Raw genomic sequence first — 21,271 nt, forward strand, 5'->3', positions numbered from 1 at the left:
AATACGATTTCTGTGAGGATGTAATAAACTACTCAAAGTATTTAGAACAGTTTAATCACTCAGTAAACATTTTATTATCCATATTTTCTCTCTTTGTTCAACCAAACTCATCATAAATAGATAGAATACCTACCTGTAAGAGGCACTATGAGACACAAGAAGAGAGAATTTCCATCCATTAGAGTTTTCAGGTACCGTTTGGATATATAACACTGTCCTGAATACAAACTTGATAGAATAAAAATACTAGCATCTTTTCCTTTGAGGGACTAGAAAATGCAACAGGAAACATTACTAAGTCAATAGATGGTAACTGGGTTGCATGTGAATAATGTTCATTTTAAAGGAAACATTCATAGTGAGTCACTAATGCTGATAAATAAGTTAAGGCTGTGGCTGGTCAGTATTTTCTTCAGAATTGATGCTACTATTTGCTTTGTGTCCAGAGATTATGTGTAATTAACACGGAACTACTCTTTGCAGCTCATTACATGTGCAAGTACACACACATAGTCAACTAAAAAAGAAATATTTAATATTCTCTCCTAGGCAATGTCTCAGGATATACCCATTATAGATGAATCTGACCAGCATTAATTATTTGGGCATTGTAACATCAATATTCAATTTGCCAATGTTAGGACCCTTCTCAGAAGTAAAGTGGCCATGATTTATCTCTCTAAATTAAAAAGGTTGAATGGTATTAACTCATATACATAATTCATTTTAATTAAATGCATATTCTTGAATAGCTTCTTAATGGCTATCCAATGCCTCGTTAATCTTAAATGTAACAACCTGAGATCCTTTGGGAGGTCATGTGATAACTCAAAATTCACAAACATAATGTGTAATGCCCGAGTAGAAAGTCTGTTAGGCAATCTTTGCAGGCTGAGTATATAACATCCCTGAAATTCATTTCTGAACAGTCAGCTCAGACAAATACAAAAGAGATAAAAGACATGGATTCAAAAGAGCTTTCTATCATTACCCTTTTCAAAATTCTATTTCAAATAACACTTGAAAACTCTTGATATTTTAATTTATCTTCTTTGACAAGACTTTACATAAGAGTTTAGGATATACTGGGCTAACCCAAATCAAATCAGGTTACTTTTGTGAAACAGGGGTTCCCTGTACACATTCAATTAAAGTTTCCAAAAACAGAAATTTTGGTCTGCTTTGTTTATCTGTGCCATCAGAATCTAAAAAAATCCCCTGACAGATAGGGATACAGTAAAAGTTTCAGAGTGATGAATGATCTTTGAATACTTTAGACTGCACTATGACTGCCTGAGAATTGGATATGTCAGCATTGACCTACTTGAATTTGGCATACTTTTTTTTTTTTTACATCTTTTGATACAGTAGTGTTCCAATGGAAGTAATTTAAGCAACATTCCTCTGTCCATAGTTAAGTCTTCCATCACAGTCTCTGGTAGAATACATGCCAACCGTGGGATATCAAACAAAAGAATAGGATGGAGAACTATAGAAACCCACCACCGCTGCTAAGGAAGAGAAGCTGTGATCCACCAAAATAAAATAGAATTCTTATTCTATGAACTCTCAAATATAGGTGAATTAATCACTGAACGTCTGAGAAATATACCTTACATATTCCTTTCTTTAATTTTTTATAGTGTCTATAAGATATAAAAGCACAATCTACTATCTCTTATTATTTTGGCAAAGTTTCTTTTTATATTTTATCTCCTTTACAAAGAAGATACTTCTGAAAGAAGCAAAATAAGTCTCTGAAGTTTCTCTGGTCCATCAGTCAATATGAGGGAAAGAAGGAAAGTGAAAGAGGGTGCACGAACACACACATTTCCAGAAGGCTGTGGAGGATCTGAACGTAGCCACTCACAGACACATTGCATTTTACTGACTATAAAACTGTCTTCTTGTAAAATTTGAGAAATGCATGAGGCACTCTGCTTTTTGAAGCACTTTTATTTCATTAATTAGGCAATGCTCACAGCAACTTAGTGAGCAGAATCAGAAGCATGATCCCCAATTTATAGATAATGAAATTGTGACACCATGAAGTAGGAGCAATTTGTCCAAGGTCATGTGAATAGTAAATTGCAAAGACAGGATAAAAAATTGTAGTGTCTATGTACACTGGTAATGCTGTGAATAAGAGAAGAGGGTTGTGGCAGAGAAGAGATAGAATTGAACAGGGAAGTAGAAATTGATATGGAAAGCTCGTGATAGGTCACTGATCTTTGTAAGTCCTGAATGAGAAGTCCACAGAGGAACTTCTACTGAAAATAGAATCTCATAGCTAATCACACACAAAGAATACAATGAGACTCAAGAGAAGTGTTTTCTTAAAAGAAACTATTCAACTATTCAAACTATTCAAATGACCATTCTTTTTTTAAGTTTTATTTATTTTTATTGGGCGGGGGAGGGGCAAAGAGAAAGGGAGAGAGAGAGAGAATCCCTAGGAGGCTCCATGCTGTCAGCGCAGAACCCGATGCTGGGCTTGGACCCATGAAGTGTGAGATCATAACCTGAGCCAAAATCAAGAGTTGGATGCTTAAATGACTGAGCTATGCAGGTACCACTCAAATAACCATTCTTTTAAGTAAATTGTCCTTCAGTTTATTTAAATATAATACAAATAGCTAATACTCATATAGTCTTTAGTGTGCCAGGCACAGTCCATATTGCTTTGCATGTATGCGACTCATTTAATCCTCAACAATTCTATGACATTACTCTGCCCACTTTGTAAACTAGAAGATTAAGGCAGAACAAGATCAGGTATCTTGTTCAAGGCCATGTAGCTGAAACTTGAATCCAGGCAGTCTATTTCCAGACACTGTACTTTCAAAATTATACTTCTCTGTCTCTAAATGACTGAGCTACTCTTTCTTTTTGTCATCTTGGATTAAGAATTTAATTTAATTGAACAATTTTAGGGTTGAATGCTAGGAGGTGGTGGTTGACCCTCCTGAGTTCCAGTGCTAGCACTGAAATGTTGTTGTGTGTATGTGATTTTGTTCAGTTGGAGTAACAGCAGTATGTAAAAACTTACTAGAAGAGTTAAATGAAAGAAAAAATACAAAAAACATTTAGCAAAATGCCTGACATTTAGTAAGGAATCATTTGATGTTAAAATATTATTATTGACTGAATTAACCAGTTGTTTTAATATCACAAAGTTTTGACCATGTAGAGAAGAACAGGTACAATTGGCAAAATTCATGTAAGTAGCTCTGTGACATCTACAGCCACTTGGTTGGTTGTATTGAGCCAGTTCTGTATATTGCTTCGATTTTGGAATTATATTTTAAAATGTTTGTATAGAAAATGGTTCATCTAAAAAGTGTCAGATCACTAAGATCCAAGGGCAGAAAAGATTTTGACATGGCCCTAAAATGCAATACAGATATTTTCAAAGCACATTTACCAAGGTTAGAAACATTGAATTGAATTTTAAAAAAGCTGATGCTTCGAAAGGCATCCTCAATGGATTAGGACAAATTAGGAATTAAAAGAGAATGTATTAGAGTCTGATAGACAAAGTAAAACTTTGGTTAAGAGTTTTTAGCTCTTGAGGAAAAAAAAGTTAATTTTTTTTAAATGCTTATTTATTACAGAGCATGAGTCAGGGGGAGGGGCAGAGAAAGAAGAGAGAGCAGATATCAAGCAGGCTGAGAGCTATCAGAGCAGAGACTGACTTGGGGCCCTATCTCAAGACCATGAGGTCATGACCTGAGCTGAAACCATGAGTCAAATGCCTAACCAACAGAGCCACCCAGATGCCCCAAAAAGTTATTTTTTAAATATATGAAGGTATAATTTATGTACAATAAAATAAACATATGTTCAGTGTTTGGTTTGATGAATTTTGACAGTTGTATATAACTGTGCAACTACCAAACACATCAAGATATAGAATGTTTCCATCTCTCCAGGCAGTGCCCTTTGCACCCCTTCCAATTCAATGTCCACCCTTGACTCAATTTTCACCCCATAGAGGCAATCACATTCTTACTTGTTTTGGACCTCTTACAGAATATATGTCCTGCTTCTTTAATTCGCCATAACAGGCTTTTGAGATTCATTAATTTCCTTACATTTTTAGTGGGGTCCCTTTTTTCCCGAGTATTGTCACACTATATATAAATATATATCTCAGTTCACTTGTGGATGGAAAATGTTTCCATCCTCAGTTTTTGGCTATTACAATTAAGCTACTGTGAGCATTTTAGAACAAGTCTTATATACATATATTTTCATCTCTGTTGAGTAAGAGTAAAATTGGTAAATCTTATGTTTAACTATGAAGATGAAGGTTTAACTTCATAAGAAACTGACATTCTTCAAATTTGTTGCAAACAACAAAACATAAGTTTCTGGATGTAGAACTATTTACATTTTCTATTTCTTCTTGTGCGCTTCTGATAAGAGTACTTCTCAAGGTGCTTGTCCAATCCATCTTAGTTATTACATTTTTCAGCACTGGTTTATCCATCATACCTACTTTGATGTCTATAAATGTTTGGTAATATTCTTTTTTAATCCTGCTACTGGAAATTTGTGCTCCCCATCTTTCATCTCCTTTTTTCAAATTAAATTATTGATCAGTCTTCCTCATTGTTGATCAATTTTCTTAATTTTTTCAAGAAACCTATTTTTGACATTGTTTCTTTCCTATTGTTATTTTATTGATTTTTGCTGATATTTAATTTAAATTAAATTTAATTTAAAAGTTTTTTTGTAATCATTTTGGGATTCATTACCATTTCTCTTAACTTCTTAATGTTGAAATTTTGAATGTTTAGACCTTTTCGCTTTTCAAATATAGCCATGAAATTATACAATCTTGGCTGTATATTTTTTCTATGCAGTAGTTTTATGGTTGTTAACAAAAATGAGATTAACTCTCCATCCAAAATTGGTTTCATGTTGAAACTGATAACATCATAAACACGAACAGGTTATTAAAAGATTTATTACACACACAGTGGTATTTCCTGGGGAAAGAAGGACAAGCTTCAGTCACTTTAGGTGACTTTACTGTAGCAGAGAGAGTGGGTTTGATTTTTATTATGCCTAAAAGGTAGGCCTTGAAAGACTTCATGCATGTGCTGATGGGTGTGAACTCAGATGGTTTGAACATCCTGGCAAGTATCTAGGGAGAATGCATGCCCAGAGCTGGGACAAAAGAGAAATGGATAAGGGCACCTGGTGGCTCAGTTGGTTAGCATCTGACTTCGGCTCGGGTCATGATCTCACCGTTCGTGGGTTCGAGCCCTGCATCGGGCTCTGTGCTGACAGCTAGCTCAGAGCCTGGAGCCTGTTTCAGATTCTGTGTCTCCCTCTCTTTCTGACCCTCCCCTGCTCATGCTGTCTCTCTGTCTCTCAGAAATAAATTTAAAATTTAAAAAAAAAACTTAAGTAAAAACGGGGGAGTGTAGGCTTGTAAGCTGTCAGCAAATATCAAAAATAGTCTTTCTCTGTATTATGGCAGTATCTATCTTCATCCACTAACTTTATGTTGTATTACACTATCATCTTGTTAAAAATATTTTCTAATTTATGATGTGATTTCTTCTTTGACCTTTGAGTTATTCAAAGATGCGTATCTTAATTTCAAAATATTTATTTACTTAATTTTATTTATTTATTTAATGTTATTTAAGTTGAATTTCTAATTTAAATTAGAAAATTCACAAATATTTGGATATTATATGTATGTATACATATATATATACACACACACACATATATAAGTGATATGTGTGCACTTGAAAAGAATTTGTATTCTTATGCTGATGAGTGTGGTCTGTAAACCTCAACTATTTCCAGGATGTTGACATCGTTGCTGTAATGTTCTTTCTCTTTAACGAAATTTGGTTTTATTATTCTCTCAATTACTGAGGAGAGCATGTTAAAACATCCAATATGATTATGAATATGTCTGTTTCTTTCTTTTTACTTCATGAATTTGAATCTCTATTTTAGGTATATATTCTTGTAGCATTAATATGACTTTGCAATTAATTTACCTTTTCTATCACTACAGACTGTTTATCTCTGGTGATATTGCATTTTATCTGTTACATGAATTTCTATCTCTGTATCTAAATTGGTCTTGTTTTATGCAGTTTGAATATGATATGCTTGTGTGTATGTACATGTTTGTTTTTTGAAGTTTTGTTGGGGTAGTGGGGAGGGAAAGGAGATATTTATTTTGCTCTCAGATTCCTGAATCTAGGCTTTGGTGTCTATTGCTAAACTTAGAAAACTTCTTTGTCATTGTTACTTCGTATATGTTTTATCTGTTAGGTTTTCTTTTTTCTCTTTCTAGTATTAAAATTTTGTATGCATTATATCTTTTGATATTGTTCATAGTTCTTAGATGTTTATTTATTTATTTATTTATTTGTTTGTTTATTTATTTATTCTCTTTGCATTTCAGTTTGGCATGTTTCTCTTATCCTATCTTCAAATGCATGGATTCTTGCCTTGGCCATGTCCAGTTTTCTAATGAGTCCACCAAGGGGTACTTTATTTCTGTTGCTATACTTTTTTATTTCAAAACATTTTATCTTGACTCTTTCTTAGAGTTTCCATCTTTCTTCTTACATTGCTCATCTGATCTTGGCTATTATATATTTGAGCCAAGAGGCCATAACATATTAATCATAGTTATTTTAAATTCCCTGTCTGATAATTCCCACATCTGATTCTTGTCCGAGTGTAGTTCTCATGATTTTCCTTTCTTCAGAGTATAGTTTTACATGTCTTTCGGCATGATTTTAGTTTTTTGTTGAAAGTCAGATACGTTGCAATAGGTAATAGGAACTGAGGTAAATAGGCCATCAGTGTGAAGATTTATGTTAATTTGCTGGGAGTTAAACTATGTTTAATATTTGCATAGCTGTAAGTACCAGAAACTTCTAATTATTATATTCTCTTATATAATCTATATAACTGTTATCTTTGGCATTCCCCATGTATTCCTGCTCAGAAAAAGTCTGTCTTGTAGCTCTTCAGTGGTGATGCACTCTTATTATACTGGAGCCAGCTGGTGTGGTTGTACGTGAGAGAACAGGAACATTTTATAATCTTCTGAATAATTTAGTCCTTTAGTGGGCCTGTTTCTCTAGGACAAGATCTTCACAAACTTTCCTCAAATGACATAGCTCTGTGCTGCCTTCACCTTCTCCCTTGGCCATAGGGTTTCCAGTCCATTTCCTGAAAGCCCTTTATAGGGAGGAGTCCTCCTGTAGGGTTTCAGGTGTGTGCTCTGGCCACATCCTTACCCTGGGAGATCAGGCCTTTGTCATGGAGAAGACTCTTAAGTGTATTTCACAATGGCTACTCTTGCCCTTCTTTGCCAGAGTGACCAGAGGACATCTTCTTGATCTTCACTGTGAGAAACAAGTGAGGTTGTTGGAGGAAAAGTCCAAGAAAGTCTGTATCCTCCCATCCAAGACTAACTGCCAGGAGCTTCTCACTCTCCAACTAGTCCCTAATCAGCCTCCAGAAATTAGTCAAGGTGTCCATTAACGATTCCTACCAGTTTATGGCCCTAGTGACTTCTGCTTCAGGAAAGTAAATTTCAGTTTGAGCTCTCTAACGTATACCTATCTCTCCAGATTGAAGGGTGGTAGTTTCCTCTGCAATCTCAAATGTCTTATGGGTCCAAGAGAACTCATGGATTTTCAGGGCTTTTTTTCCCCTGGTTGTCTGGATGGAAGTAGTTCTTTGAATGTCAGAAAGTCTATAGTATTTCTTATATGCAGAGTATGGTTGTCTTTCTTCTTACCAGTCTGACAATCTCTGCCTTTAGTTGGAGTGTTTATTCTATTTGTACTCAATATCATGGTTAATATGCATATATTTAAGTCTACTATCTTAGTATTTGTTTTATATTTGACTCATCTCTTCTCTGTGTCTCTCTTTCCCCTTTCTTGACTTCTTGGCACTGAGCTGAGAACTCTTTAAATATTTTATCTTATCTCCTCTTTTAGAGGAGTTATGTTATTAGCTATGCTTTATTGTTTTACATTTTAGTGGTTATTATAAAACTTACAATATTTGTCTATTACATCACAATCTAGCTTTAAATAATATTACGTGACTTCGTGGCAAATGTGTAAACTTTACAATGGTATCATTCTATTTACTCTTCCCTCCTTTTTGTCCCTGTCGTATTTTATACATCTTCAAGTGCTAAACACCTTATAATACATTGCCATTATTTTGTTCTTAATGGCCAATAATCCTTTAAAGGGTACATGCTTGTCTAAATGTGCTCTCAGGCTTCTGTAGTGGTTGCCTCGAACTTGGTGAAGTCACGGGGTGTTTCTTAGGATTTCTTTTCAACTTCTTTTTCCTACTTCATTACTTATTCAGTGGTGTTGCTTTGTCTTAGTGGAAGGCCTCTGGGAGGGTCTCCCAGTTATTTTACTTCAAACTCAGGCTTTGTTCTACTAATCCTGATCTGTGAAAAGAGTTGACAGGTGCATTCAACTTTCTGTGTGATTGGGGCTCTTTGGGTTTCTAACTTATCCTGTCAGCCCTCATGTGGACATAAAAAGCTTGGTATGACTTTATCTGGTATCTTCTCTCCTCAATCTTTTTCCTTTTTCCTCCTGCTTCACCAGGGATGATATTGTCTCTTACACTAGGAACTTATTTTGGTTCCTCTGCATTCTTCACTCTCTGAATTTATTTTAAAATATTGTTTTGTAACTTGTTCAGCTTATTTTCATTTTTATGGTTGGACCAACATTATTACTTATTAATCCTTAACTGGAAGTTTAAGTCTTCTTACTGTTTAAAACATCTTGGTCCTCTTTGGCCAGTGCTATCAGATTTGTAGATAACTTATATTGTGTGCAAATAAAACATTTCTATATGTATTCTTTTCTTTATGTACATCTATGCAGAATAACTCTGTTTAGGGTCTAGATAAAGAATCCAGGGCTGTAGAAAGGTCTTACCAATCTAAGTCAGAACTCCTGCTGGGGTACCATGCAGGGTTCATCACAGGTCATGCAAGTTGTTCAGCTTGGCTAGTCAAGCATATCACATTTTTTTTTTTTCACTGTGTCAGACAGAGGTCCTAAGGTTTGTAATGTCATCAGCCTCAGGGAGAATTCTATGAACACTGGACTGTGAGAAGCAAGAGAGAAGTGAAAGCATGAGTTTTTGCAGAGATGTGAACAGGAATAAAGGTCAGAACAATATCTGTTTAGCAATCTGTTTGGAATTTCTAAATGTCTAGCTCCTTCTGTGGTGTCTATCACTCAGGAAGAGTGGTAGAAAATGACAGCCTCTAATAATGAATGGTTTCCAGAAGGTTTAAAATTTTTTTTTAATGTTTATTTATTTTTGAAAGACAGAGAGAGAAAAGCATGTGTGGGGGAGGAGCAGAGAGAGAGGGAAATACAGAATATGAAGCAGGCTCCAGGCTCTGTCTGAGCTAGCTGTCAGCACTGAGCCAAACGTGGGGCTCAAACCCACCCACTGTGAGATCATGATCTGAGCTGAAGTCAGACCCTCAACTGACTGAACCACCTAGGCGCCCTGAATGGTTTCTAATATTAAAAAATGCAGTGTGACTATAACCACTCAACCCAGTCATGAAAACTACTCATTGGATAATTACTTCTCATATGGATGCTGCTTTCGTATCCTTTCTCCTCAAGTGCCTCTCTTTTCCTAGTGCATAGGAGTTCTCTCTAGCCTCCAAACCACAGAAAATAATGTGTGTGAGTACATACTGTTGTGAAGAATATTCTTATGTCTAAAATGAACTTTATTTTTAGAAATTTTGGATTTACATAAAATTAAAAATGAGTGTAGTGTTTACATACACCCTAAACCCTACCATTAACATTTTACATACTAGAATAATTTTTAGAATGAGAAACATATAATTAAATCCCCATTGTATTCAAATTTTCTTAGTTTGTACCTCACATAAAAATCCTGTTCTAGGACCTCTATCGAGGATAGCACATTCCATTTATTTATCTTGTCTCCTTAAGGCTCTTATTGGCTATAGCAGTTTCTCAGACTTTTTTCAACTTTGTCAGTTTAAAAAAATTTTTTTAATGTTTATTTATTTTTGAGAGAGACAGAGCATGAGTGGGGGAAGGGCAGAGAGAGAGGGAGACATAAAATCTGAATCAGGATCCAGGCTCTGAGCTGTTGGCACAGAGCCCAATGTGAGGCTCAAACTCACAAACTGTGAGATCATGACCTGTGCCGAAGTCGGATGTTTAGCCGATTGAGCCACACAAGTGCCTTAACCTTGTCAGTTTTGAAGAGTATTGGTCAGGTATATTTTAGAATATGTCTCTATTGGAATGTGTCTGATTTTAGCACATGATTCCAGATTATAAATTTGGAGGAAGAAGACACAGTGTTAAAGTGACATTATTTCATCACACCAAGGACACATACTATCAACCTGACTTATCATGACTGATGTTGACTTGGATCACCTGGATGAAGTAGTGTTTGTCAAGTTTCTCTACCATCAAGTTACTCTTCCTTTTTTCTCCTTTATATGCTGTCCTTTTCTGAGGGAAGTCACTATGTGTAACCCCCATTTGATGTGTTAAGAGTTACGCTTCTCCTCTTGATATTTGTCCCTTATCCCCTATTTGTTTATTTAATCATTAATTTATATCAGTATGAACTCACAAGGTATTCATTGAAACTTTAGATTATAATCCAATACTATTTTATATATTTTGTGGCTCAAATTGTTCCAACCTTGGTTATTTGAAGTTCTCACTTGGTTTCTGTGTTCCTTTGACTTACCTCCATAATTGTGGGCTTTAAAATTGTACATATATTTTGAATTTCCTTAATTTCTGGCACTGGAAGATGCCAAATCCTCATCTTGTATATTTCCTGTTTCATTCCAAGCAATGATTTTTGCTGAGTATGCCTGGTTCCTCTTAATGAAGAATGGTATTAAAAACCCAGATCTAGGTGCATTGTTCATAGCTACTTTTGTGTTATTCTCCTAGGTCCTCTCAGCTGACAGAGCAAAAAATATGTATGTACCTAATATACACATTTTAAAATATTTTTACATGTAAACATTGTGTCTTTATTAAGGTAAATGTAACTTCATATTTCAATCTCCAACTCTAATCCATTAACACATCGACCATTCTTGCTTCATGTTATTGCTTATCTATAAAGTTTCATTCCAACAGTGATTAAAACTGGGTCTCACCATCTACCACCCTTTAATGTAACTGCTCAACATCAGTACACACGTATAACAGTATTTGAATTGTTAACTCATACCTGCACACATATACTATACTATATAAAAATACTATATTTTTATGGTCCATAAAAAGTTCAATACATTTTAAAATATTGAAAAATACAAAGTTTTGTTTTCTGACTACAATGAAATTAAATAGCAAGAAAATCTCAAAATATTTGGAAAGCAAGTAATTCTAAATTACTCATAGATCAAAGAAGAAATCACACAGAAATTTAGACAGTAGTTTTAGCTGAACCATAATGAAAACAACATTTCAAGAAAGAAAGAAAGAAAGAAAGAAAGAAAGAAAGAAAGAAAGAAAGAAAGAAAGAAAGAAAGGAAGGAGGAAGGAAGGAAGGAAGGAAGGAAAAAAGAAAGAAAGAGAAAAAGGGAGGGAGGCAGGAAAGGGGAAAAGAAAGAGAGAAAGAAAAAAAGGAAAGAAAGAAAGTAGGAAAGAGAGAGAGAGAGAAAGGAAGGAAGGAAGGAAGGAAGGAAGGAAGGAAGGAAGGAAGGAAAGAGGGAGGGAGAAAGGAAGGGAGGGAGGGAGGGAGGAAGGAAGGAAGGAAGGAAGGAAGGAAGGAAGGAAGGAAGGAAGGAATTTTCCCATGCTTTCAGAGTTGGAGGTACTTTTTCAGCACTTACTCAGGCAGGCTATTTACAACTCTGCCTTAGCCTTAATTTCCTCTTGCACCAAGACTATAGATCAGCCAGAAGTGAGCAATTTAGGGTCTTCTCAGGTATTTTTTGAGCATGCATTTTGCTCTGGACATGCATAGGTACATGGCTTTCCAACCCCAACCCTTTTGAATGCCCAGATTTCCGAAAGAAATTTCCCTCCCAGATTTTTCTGCCAGGCCATGTGGCAGCAAGTTGTTTATTTGTTCTAGAATATTTTTGAGGAATAATGAGTGAGTCTTCTTTTTACATTCTGAGTTAAGAGCAATAAAAATGGGGGGAAGGCGGCTGGGTGGCTCAGTCGGCTAGGCAGGGCACCAACCATCTCATGACTCGAGATTGAGCCTCAAGTTGGGCTCCCTGTTTACAGCTAGGAGCCTGCTTGGGATTCTTTCTCTCTCCCTCTCTGCCCACCCCACTCTCCACAAACTCTCTCCCTCTCTCAAAATAAATAAATAAACTTTAAAAAAAGGGTCTGATAAAAACATGTATTTTGTGTACTTCAGGCAGCTTCCAGGCAAGTCAAAGCAAAGAAATGCAATTCCTTCAAAACAGATTCTGTCCTGTCCCTCCAGAACCAGAGCACAGCATCCTATAGTGGTGATGTGGGCTGCCATGTCCAAGACTGTCACCAAGCTGGAAAGGAGGCTGTGGCAAGGGCAGGTAAAAATGTTGCAGAATTTTCTTATCATTTTAAAGTTGCCTTGCTCCAGCTTCAGCATTTGTTTGGTTGCTACAAATCTTTGACAATTTTCTAGAATTCTGACAATGTGGATTCTGACAGTTTTTGCTTGATTTTCCATGTTTCTTAGGAGGGATGGGACTATGCAGTTACCTACTCCACCATTTTTTGCTGACACTACTCTCACATATCTTTTTGTAGCAAGATGGCTATCAAAATCTCTTGCCCCTGTTTTTTAAATTGGATTGTTCAGTTTTTACTCTCGATTTTTAAGAGTTATTTAAATTATTACTTTGGACACAAGTCCTTTATCAGATATGCATTTTGCAATGATTTTCTTCTAGTATTTGGCTTATCTTTTAATTCCCTTAAAAGTGTGTTTCACAGAAAAGAAACTTTTAATTTTAATGAAATGGAACTTATCAATTTTTCTTTAATGGATCATGTTTTTTGGTCTTTATATACCATTCATCCCTAAACCAAGATTGGTGATTTTAGTTTTTATGTTATCTTCTAGGAGTTTTATAGCTTTCATTTTTAGGGGGCTAATTTTTTGAAGTGTGAGGTCTTTGTTCACGTCTACTTTTTTGCATGTTGATAACTAGTTGCTCCATTATCATTTATTGAAAAGAATATCCCTTCTCCATTGAACTGCCCTTGTTTTTTGTCTAAGGTGAGTTGACCGTATTTTGTATGGGTATAATTTGTATGAGAATTTCTCTTTTTTTCTTTCTTCTTTTTCCTTTCTTCCTCCCTTCCTCCCTCCCTCCCTCCCTTCCTTCCTTCCTTCTTTCCTTCCTTCCTTCCATTTGTTCGTTCTTTCTCATTTCTGTTTCTTGGGGTATCTATTTGATTCCATTGATCTGTGTGTCTATTCTTTCATCAATATCACACTCTCTTGCTTATTGTAACTTTATAGAAAGTCACAAAATCAGGTAATGTGAGTTCCCCAATTTGATCTTATTATTTTGCTAGATCTTCTAGATCTTTTCCTCCCTATATCAGTTTTACAACTAGTTTGATTTTTTCTTTTAATCTACAAATAACTTTCCTGGAGTTTCATTGGGATTATGGTTAATCTGCATATAACTCAAGATACAGAGATTTGATATCTTAACAATATTGAGTCTTCAAATCCATAAATATGAAATTGCTGTATATTCATTCAAAAATTTTATTTCTTTCATCAGGATTTTGTAGTTTTCCACATATAGATTCTATACATATTAGATTTCATTTTGGTGTGTGATATTGTAAATAATGTTTTATTTAATTCTCAAATTCCAAATGTTTATTGCTAGTATATAGGAAAAAAAATGAATGTGTATATTAACCTTGTATCCTGTGACCATGCCACATTCACTTATTATTTCTAGAAGTCTTTTGTTGATTTTAAAATATTTCTTCATAGACAATCAGATTTTCTGCTAACAAGAACATTTTTTCCTTCCTTTCTATAGCTGTTATTTCTTTTTGTTATCTTTTTGCACTAGCTCCCAGTATGAAATTAATAGCAGTGGTGAGAGAGAATATATTTACATTTTTCATGATCTGAGGGGAAAAAATCCATATTCTCACATGCATGACAAATATGACTTTAGTCATAGAGTTTTTTTATGGATGTCTTTATAAAGTTGATAAAGTTCCCTTTTATTCCTATTTAGCTGCAAATTTTTATGATGTATTCTACATCAACTGATATAATCATATGATTTTTCTTTAGTTTGTTGACATGGTAGGTTGTGAAGATTTTTGAATTTGAACCAGCCATATATACCAGCCATATATACCCAGAATATATTCAACATGATTGTGATGTGTAATTCTTTTTATACATTGTTGGATAATATTTTATTGAGGAATTTTGCATTTATATTCATAAGATGTATTTGTAAATTTCTTTTCTTGTAAACCTTTATCTAGTTCTAGTATTATATGGTTATGATCTCATAGAATGAGTTAGGAATTATTCCCTCTAACTTTCTGGAAGATTGTGATGAATTGGTATCATTTATTTCCTTTAAAAGAATTCACTGGTAGATTTGTTTTATCCTTTTAATTTCTAGGGGATCTGTTGTGATATATCTTCTTTCATTTCTGATATTAGTAATATGTGACCTCTGTCTCTCTTTTTATTGTTTTTTAAGACTGGATAATGTCTTATCAATTTTATATTTAGGTTTTTTTCTATTTGTATTTCAATTTGAGATATTTCTAGTGGCATATCTTAATGCTCACTGATCGTTTACTCAGTTATATCCAGTGCTCAGATGAGCCTATTAAAGACATTTATTATTTCTGTTACAGGGTCGTTAGATTTATAGAACTTCCTTTTGATTTTTCCATAGAGTTTCCAACTATTTCTTTACATTAACAATTCATTCTTGCATACTGTGTACTTAACTTTTTCATCATAATTATTTATAGAAATTGTCTGATAATTCCAAAATCTGTGTTATATCTGAGTCTGAGATATATGTTGCTTTAGCTTTAGCTTTTCAGGGTGTGTTTTGTCTTTACTTTTAGTATGCCTTGGAATTTTTATGTTGAAAACTAAACATGACTTATTGGGTAATATGAACTTAGATAAGTAGAACTTTAGTGTGAGTTTATATGATAATCTGGCTAGAACTGGGACTGTGTTTAATGTTTCTGAAGTTGTGGGTGGCAAAGACGTCAAATTCTCTTTTTCTTTCTTTTTCTTCCTTCCTTTTTCCCTTCTTTCTCTCCTGTTTTTTCCCCTCTTTTTTCCTTCCTCCTTTTTCTTTCTTTCTCTTTCTTTCTTTCTTTCTTTCTTTCTTTCTTTCTTTCTTTCTTTCTCTCTCTCTCTTTCTTTCTTCTTTCCTTTTTTTCCTTTCCTTTCTCCCTTCTTTCCTTCCTTCTCTTCTGCTGTCTTATGATTTCCTTGAGAATTTCTCCTTATGTAAACTTTTTGCATTTTAGTTTATACAGCTATTATTCAAGGTTAATATACTGAAGCCCTATTCTTATGATGGTAAGGTGTGAGGGCAGGTAATTGTTCTATACTCTTCTGTTTAAATATCATTTTTTGGTGGGCCTGTGCTTTTGGGCTGTGACCATCATAATTGTTCCTTAGCTTTTATTTTCTTCTCTTATTAAGTGAGACCATCAGGCTAGAGAGAAATAAAATCTAGAAAATGATTTTTCTCCAGGTGAAAAAGGTTCTGGAAAAGTATTTTCCTTAGAAAGTAAGTTTTGGTATGGAAAATCTTCTGACTGTATTTCACAATGATTACTTTTCCCTCCCTACCCTCCTTTCCCTTAAACCACAAAGGATCTCTCCTGGCTCTTTCCCTTGGGAACATAATGTGGTTTCTTAAGGTAAAATCCATGGACAAGTGTGGGTCCTCCCCAAGACTCCCTCAGGAGTTCTCACTCTCATGCTAATTCATCACCAGCTGAAGTAATTCATCAAAAGTACCCTTTATGTGTTCCTAGAAGTTTATGTTTTCAGTTGCTTCTGACTTAGGGAAGCAAATCTAGCTGTAAGTCTGTATTTGTCTATTTCTCCAGCTTGTGGAGTGGCTGTCTGTCTACCCTGTGACCTCAATTCTCTCCTAACTTCAAAAAAAGCATTTGATTTTTAGTTTGTTCAGCTTTTTTCTAATTGTAAGGATGGGAGTGATTACTTCCAATCTCTTTACATGCTTGAGCTAAAACTGAAAGTATATGTGTTTTTGAGGGATAAGAATAGCGCATACTTTTTGTAATTCTCTTTGCTGTGAGTGAGGTTTTAAACATTAGGGAAAGGTTAAAAGGATTAGATAGAATGGTTTACATGGCAAAGAATTTATGGGGTCTGGATCAAGGCTTTTTGTATTATTTCAATAGAGATTCATAGCTACTAGCTTTCTTTCAATAGTTAAGCATCTACATTGAATGTATATGCCTTCTAACTGCCTTACTGAAAAAATTCTCAGTAAATATCATAAACCCAGATTTAAGTAAAAAATAATCAGGAAGTGTACAGTTTTTGTTAATTTTCTTGGCTTAAACACATAAGTTACATTTCTAAATCATCTACCTAAACAAAGATAAACAGCCTACCAATATGTTTTCCTTATAGTCATTTTAATTTCATGACTTTGACTGCCAAAACATAGAATAAAGATTTTATTACTGAAAGTGGTATATCAGCAAACATAAAGGGAAATGAGTAAACAGGCTCATTCTAAATTTGGCCTAGTTCTCTCTTGCCCTAAGCAGTCCCTGCTCCAATAACATCACACACTATAAAGAGATCCATAAGAATAAAAGGCTTGCACTTTCTTCATAGCCCATTTTGTAATGTTGGGACCTTTCATTTTCACAGATGCAAAAGCTGTTTGGGGATTTCCATGGCAATGCTATAACGATATTCAAAATCTGAACATACATTTAAATGCTATGTGGGTGTCTTCCAGGAGAGCAGTAGAGTAATGCTGTGACTTAATTCAAATCTTCTCTAGCAATGGCAAGGTGTTAAGGGGGGAGGTGTGTGTGTGTGCGCATGCGCGTGTGCGCGTGTGTGGGGTCAAGCTTTTAAAGAAAGAAATTTGTATATTAGAAACAGAGAAAAACAAGATATAAATAGATAGGTAAACAAGGAGATACTTAACAAATTTACAGTTAATTTAAGGATCTATGTTGGAAATACAAATTTGTTTGTTAAACATGAAGACTGGTGTGGATCAAACTTGAAAATGTGTTCACATTTATTTACAGTTTAGTTTTTTAGGGAACCAAACTATAAGCTTTCTTTAAAGGTATATCCTAAAGAGAAATTAAAATATATGAAACAGATATACAGTGCATGCACAAATTAATTATATACATACATTTGTGCATATGAATTTAACAGCTGGATAACTGAAAGTTCTATTCTCATCCTGTTGTCTCTTAGTACATAGGTGAGCCTAAGTATGCCCAAGGTAGAGCATTCCTGATATTTAGAGAGTCGAGGAAATATCAAGCATAAGTAGGTGACTTTTACTAGCGTAGACGGGCAAGATTTGAGCAACAGTGAAAAAGCCTGTAACACAGGAGAAACTTGTCAAATTATCTCTTGATATTCATTTGATCTAGGGGTATCAGGCGAAATCAAAAGAAAAATTATTTTAAATGGAAAAATGAGAAGAAATGGGTAAAGATATCAAAAAATATATAATTAAAAGATTAGAGGCTTCTAAAAATCAAATTATACAAATTCTATAATCTGCTAAGGGATTAATATCCAATATATATAAAACACTGATATAATACAACAACAAAAACACAAAACAATCCAATTTAAAACTGGGCAGAGGAGGGGCACCTGGGTGATTCTCTTGGTAAAGCATCCAGCTCTTGATCTGAGCTCAGGTCCTGATCTCAGAGTCTTGAGTTCAAGTCCTAAGTTGGGCTCCATGCTAGGTGTGGAGACTACTTAAAAAAAAGAAAAATGACCCGAAAAGTTTTTCAAAGAAGACATACAAATGACCAACACACGTATGAAAGGATGCTCAATATCAAAACCACAATGGGATATCACTTCCCACCAGTCAGAAGAGCTAGTATAAAAAAGATAAGAAATAACCAGTGTTGGAGAAGATATAAAGAAAAGGAAAATCTGGTGTACTTGTGGCGGGAATGTAAATTCTTGCAGCCACTATGGAAAGCGGTATGAAGATTCTTCAAAAAATTAAAAACAGAACTACCAGGGGTGCCTGGGTGGCTCAGTTGGTTAAGTATCCGACTTTGGCTCAGGTCAGGATCTTACAGTTCATGAGTTCAAGCCCCGCGTCGGGTTCTGTGCTGACAGCTCAGAACCTGGAGCCTGCTTCAGATTCTGTGTCTCCCTCTCTTTCTGCACCTCCCCTGCTCAATCTCTGTCCCTGTTTCTCTTTCAAAAGTAAAATAAAGACATTAAAAAATTAAAAAAAAAAACTACCAAAAGATTCATATATATGCAATGGGATATAACTCACCCATAAAAAAGAATGAGATCTCGCCATTTGCAGCAACATGTATGGGCCTAAAGGATATTATTCCTTGTCAAATAAAACACTCACAGACAAGTACCATATGATTTCACTTATATGTAGAATCTAAAGTACAAAACAAATGAACAGACTCTTAAATACAGAGAACAAACTAGCCATTCCTAGAGGAGAGGTGAGTAGGGTATGGGGTAAAATAGTTAAAAGGGATCAAGAAGTACAAACTTACAGTTATAGAATAAATAAGTCATGGAGATGAAAAGTACAATATAGGAAATATAGTAAATAATATTTTAATAATTGGCTAATGGTGATTACACTAATTGCAGGGAGCATTGAGAAATGTATAGAATTATTGAATCACTGTGATGTACACCTGAAACTACAATACATTGTATTTCAATTATGTTTTAAGAATATAAATAAATAAATAAATATAAAAAGATTAATCTCAATGTGGAGGCTGATGTGGAAGTTTTTTTTAAAAAGTACTTACAGTTAAGGAGTACATGAAATAAAAATAGGAAGTAAAGATAACTTCAAAAATATTTTTAACATTCTAAATATGTGAAAGGTTTCTAGAATGTAGGAGAGAATTCTGATAATTCAATATATATTCTTGAGAATTTTAAATATGATACAAGTTGCAGAAGAGTCTTCCTTTCCTGTCTTGGGTTTTTAACCCTGGATCACCTTAGCATATTTCTGTTGGAGAAATATATTTAAACAAAGTTTCGCCTACATGCCATATGTTTTAGTCTAGTTTTTTTTTTTTTATAGCTTATTAAGCATAGCCTCAATTGTTAAGTCTTCCCACCTCCCTTTTTGTCTCTTTAAACCTGATCTTAGTAGGAGAGCAGAATACAGTGTGATTTAAGCAGCATATTAACACAGAGAGTTGCTCAATAAAACTAAGAATAGCTTGCTCAAATCAAAACGAAAGGCCACAAGAGCCTATTTTGTAAGCTTCAAAGCTATTTCTCTATTTCAGACAAGCATATATTTTCTAATTTTCTTTGGTTATGGGAGATCATGACTTCTTTTTTCATTTAATAATGATTTACTGATTGAAAGGATAAATGGAGGGGATACTAGAAAATGTGATACTGAGGGTGAATGAGATACTCTAAAGAAAATAATGGGGAGCTTTATGAAACTTGGCTAAATAAAAATTTGTAATTCCACACAGATGATGGATCTTCTACCTTCATTTTTCTAAAATGTGTGAAAGGAACAATCTGACTGATTCCACATTACTTTACATATGATAACATCAAAGGGGAAATCACAGAAAAAAATGGCTATTGAAAGCACAAGAATAAATTTTTATCTTGATCATTTTTTGATCAAGTAGATGAAGACTGGGATGGGAAATATTGAAACCAATGTTACTGACTGGATTTAAACTTCTCCAACCTTCCTACACAATCCAAAATTCTTTGAGAGAGAAATGAGAGAGGATTCTTTTTGAAGTCTAGAAAATGGACTTACATAAATAGTCCTTTCAAAGTGGCAAAAGGGAAAAATTACAAAGTGAGGATACTTAATCTTTCAAATTCTTTAAAACTCCCTGGAGTTGGTTTATTGACAACAAAAAGATTTGGTCTTAATGTTTTTGTAAACTCTTGTTTTTTCTCTAAAATGAAGTCTTTCATCATTCTGGGGCTAAAATGATGAATTTGATTTAAGAAAATTTTACTTGAGATACACCTGAGAGGGAGGGGTAAGATGGCAGAGAAGTAGGGAGCTCCGTGCATTGCACTTGCCCCCATATCTCGCACGGAAAAGATCTGAAGCCATAGGAAACCTTACAGAACCCAAGAGATTGGGAGAGAAAGGACGCAGAATCCACTGAGAAAGCCTTCTAACGTGAGTGCGAACTGGGGAAGATAAAATCGGGCCAGGATCAGAGACTGGAGGGACTGGACGATCCACCTCTGCGGGGAGTGAGAGGGGAAAAAGAGAGAGTCCAAAACTACTCAAGATACGGGCCCTGCGCTGGGAAACAGAAAAACCTCCGCTCGGGGCATAGAAGGACGGTGGGCGCCATCTCATCCCGGAGCGGCTGTGCTCGCGGGCACTGCTCCTTGGTTCCTTTGTACCCCTGGCCCAGCTGGATTCCTGGAGGAGCCGTGCGCGGACCTCTGTGCTCCGAGCTGGCTGGAACTTTAGAGGGAAGGCGAAGGGCTTAAAACTGGGAGATGTGCCTGCGAGTTCGTGTTTTGGGTGACGAGACACAGAGAGACCTAACTTCCCTCTCTCCAGTGGGCCAGACGCGCCCTGCAGACAAGCCCCAGCCTATGCTCGCCAACCCGACCTGGAGAAATGGGCGCAACGGCTTCTGGCTCCACCCCCAGGGCTACGCAAGAGGCTTGGAATTGCCCTGAGGGGGTCACCTGTGAGGTTGTGGCTGCCACAGTTTCAGTCAGGCTAGCGGATTGCACTTGGAAAATTGCCTGCCTGGGTTAAAGAGCGCGACCCACCCGGCATGGAGTTTACAAACCCAAAAAAGCGAGGTGCAGCGCTTGGTTCAAGAAGGGACTGGAGCACCGTCACTCTCCTCCCCACAACCGCCAAGGCAGAGCTCCCACCTGAGGCATTGGATCCCGCCACGCCCATCCCTGCCTGAGAGCTGCCCTCCTCCTCTTTTTTTTTTTTTTTTTTTTT

The sequence above is a fragment of the Hyaena hyaena genome, unplaced genomic scaffold (assembly GCF_003009895.1).
Source record: "Hyaena hyaena isolate Hyena2069 unplaced genomic scaffold, ASM300989v1 scaffold_672, whole genome shotgun sequence".
NCBI classification, from domain to species: Eukaryota; Metazoa; Chordata; class Mammalia; order Carnivora; family Hyaenidae; genus Hyaena; species Hyaena hyaena.